This window comes from Thalassophryne amazonica, chromosome 4, assembly GCF_902500255.1.
Source record: "Thalassophryne amazonica chromosome 4, fThaAma1.1, whole genome shotgun sequence".
In the NCBI taxonomy this organism is placed as follows: domain Eukaryota; kingdom Metazoa; phylum Chordata; class Actinopteri; order Batrachoidiformes; family Batrachoididae; genus Thalassophryne; species Thalassophryne amazonica.
The window spans coordinates 51,853,409-51,856,260 of record NC_047106.1 but is presented as its reverse complement, the minus strand read 5'-3'; the positions used below and the strand labels follow the sequence as shown (position 1 = coordinate 51,856,260).

The window sequence follows — 2,852 nt, the reverse complement described above, 5'->3', positions numbered from 1 at the left end:
TAACTCCTTCTGGCTTTGTCTATACTTCTCCATCACTTCACCTGTTTTCTAAACCTAGCTTTTACTACTCTTTCCCATAACTTTATGCTGTGACTGATCAGCTTTATGCCTCTGTAGTTACTGCAGCTCTGTACATCACCCTTGTTCTTAAAAATAGGAACCAACGCACTTTGTCTCCACTCCTCAGGCATCCTGTCACTTTCCAAGATTTTATTAAACAATATGGTTGCCGTCTCTCCTACACATTTCCATGCCTCCACTGGAATGTCATCTGGACCAACTGCCTTACTACTCTTCATCCTCTTCATAGTTGCCCTCACTTCATCCCCCTCTTGCACTTCCTGATCACATCATCCAGCCTGCTCTCTCTCTCTCTCATTTTCTTTATTCATCAGCTCCTCAAAATTTTCCCTCCACCTTCTTAACACACTCTCCTCACTTGTCAGCACATTGCCATCTGCATCTTTTACCACCCTAACCTGCTGCACATACTTTCTGGCTAATTGGTACAAGTCCTTTTCTCCTTCCTTATTGTTCAACTTCTTGTACAGCTCACTATATGCCTTTTCCTTAGCTTTTGGCACTTCTCTTTTTGCCCTACGCTGCATCTCTTTGTATTCCTGTCAACTTTCTTCATCCCAATTCTTTTTTGCCAACCTCTTTCTCCTTATGCTTTCCTGAACATCTTCGTTCCACCACTAAGTCTACTTGTCTTCCTTCTACTATCCAGATGTCACACCCAATACCTTCCTAGCTGTCTCCCTCACCACATATGCAGTACTTTTCCAGCTGTTCAAAATTGCTTCCCCTCCATCCAGTGCCTCTTGTTGGGAAAGTGTAGTGACACAGACCCACAACAGGGGGCGTAAATGAACGGACAATAGAAGGAGTTAAATTAGAACACTTTACTGTTGTGAATGACACAACCAAACACAGCAGATTGATGTGTGGGCCGCTGAAGAGGAGGTACTGCTGGCCCACCACCACCAGAGGGCGCCCTGTCTGGAGTGCGGGCTCCAGGCACCAGAGGGCGCTGCCGCCTCACAGGAGCAGCCGGGGTGACAGCTGTCACTTATCGCCTACGACAGCTGTCACCAATCATCTGATCAGCAGTGGTATATCAGCAGGACGACATCTCCACCTCTTTGCCGAGATATCGCTCTACCTAGAAGGTACCGTACTCAGCCGACTGTGTTGTCTTTTTTGACATTAACCCTTTGTTACTTTTGTGCGTTAAATAGCAGACATTCTTCCAACGAGAGGTGGAGGTGGTTTTCCCGCCATACGGGTTGCTGGGTGCAAACGCACCCACATTTAACTGTTTTTGTTCCTCGCCAGCAGTACCAGATCCGACACGCGGAGGCAGTGGCCACCTGGGAGTTCAGGACTTGGCGGCTCCAGTATTCCCGGGGTTCGGTGGCGGAGGAAATCGTGTGGTTCCGGTTCTGCTTTGGACAGACGTCTCTTATCTTCGAGCCTGCCCACGTGACACATTTTGTGAATTGACTTCTTTGTCTATTGTTGTAATCCGTTGTGTTTGTTGTGCTTATTCACAACAGTAAAGTGTTGTTATTTGACTTCCTCCATTGTCCGTTCATTTGCGCCCCCTGTTGTGGGTCCGTGTTCCTACACTTTCACAACACAGATTACAGAATGGATACAAGTCAATCAATAAAGGTGTCGTGTGGGCAGGCTCGATGATAGGAGACACCCGTCTGGAGATGAACCGGAACCACACGATTTCCACCGCCACCGAACCCGAGGGATACTGGAGCCGCCAAGTCCCGAAGTCCCCAGGTGGCCACCGTCTCAGCGTGTCGGATCTGGTACTGCTGGCGGAAAACAAAGACAGTCAAGTGTGGGTGTGTGTACACCCCGTAACAATAATGGTGGGAATTCCACCTCCACCTCTCACTCAATATTCTGATGAGTATGCAGTGATCCCTCAGAGGAAAAGAGTGCCGTCCTGCACTCACTCAACTTCCACAAAACTAGGGACCGGTACTCCTGCAAACACTCACAATAGACAGATTATTAGATAACCACAAATGGCTGAGGATATTACCTCTCACTGAAGTTGATATCTCGGCAACGTGGTGGAGGTGTCTTCCTGCTTTTATTCCAGGTGTGATGTAGATGATCGGTGACAGCTGTCATGGTTGATGGGTGACAGCTGTCACCTCGGCTGTTCCTGTAGGCGGCAGCGCCCTCTCGTGCCTGAAGCCCGCACTTCAGGCAGGGCGCCCTCTGGTGGTGGGCCAGCAGTACCTCCTCTTCTGGCGGCCCACACCTCTCTCACCTGCTCACTGAATTTCACACGACAGTCTTCCTCCTTCAGCTTCCACCAGCTGATACTTTGTTGAGTTCTCACTCTCTTCTCCTTCTTCACCTCTAAAGTCATCCTACAACCCACCATCCTATGTTGTGTGGCTACACTCTCTCCTGTCACCACCTTACAGTCTCCAATTTCTTTTAGCTTGCATCTCCTACAAAGAATGTAGTCCACCTGTTTGCACCTTCCTCTTATATGTCACCCTGTGCTCCTTCCTTTTCTTAAAGTAGGTATTCACCACAGCCATTTCCATCCTTCTGGCAAAATCACCACGTTCCTGTCCTTGATACCATCACCTCTGTTCCCTTCACCCATTGAAGTCCGCTCCAATCACCACTCTTTCATGTTTGGGCACACTCTCCACCACCTCATCTAGCTCACTCTGAAAATATTCTTTCCCTTTCGTCTAGCACCCAACCTGTCGGGCATATACACTGATGATATTCATCATGACCCTTTCAATTTACAACATACTCTAGCTTTAAAATGACCCCAACACCATTTCTCTTCCTATCCTCAC

The 2,852-nt window shown here is 48.2% G+C and overlaps 1 long non-coding RNA gene across 1 annotated transcript; it reads right to left on the bottom strand.

Annotated features, from left to right (window-relative positions):
• Positions 1 to 653: 653 nt before the first annotated feature.
• Positions 654 to 2,457, bottom strand: LOC117509168. Its single transcript, XR_004560285.1, has 2 exons — positions 2,291 to 2,457; positions 654 to 821 (listed from the first exon to the last, which is right to left on the bottom strand). It is a non-coding gene; the product is annotated as an uncharacterized LOC117509168 (long non-coding RNA).
• Positions 2,458 to 2,852: the final 395 nt, after the last annotated feature.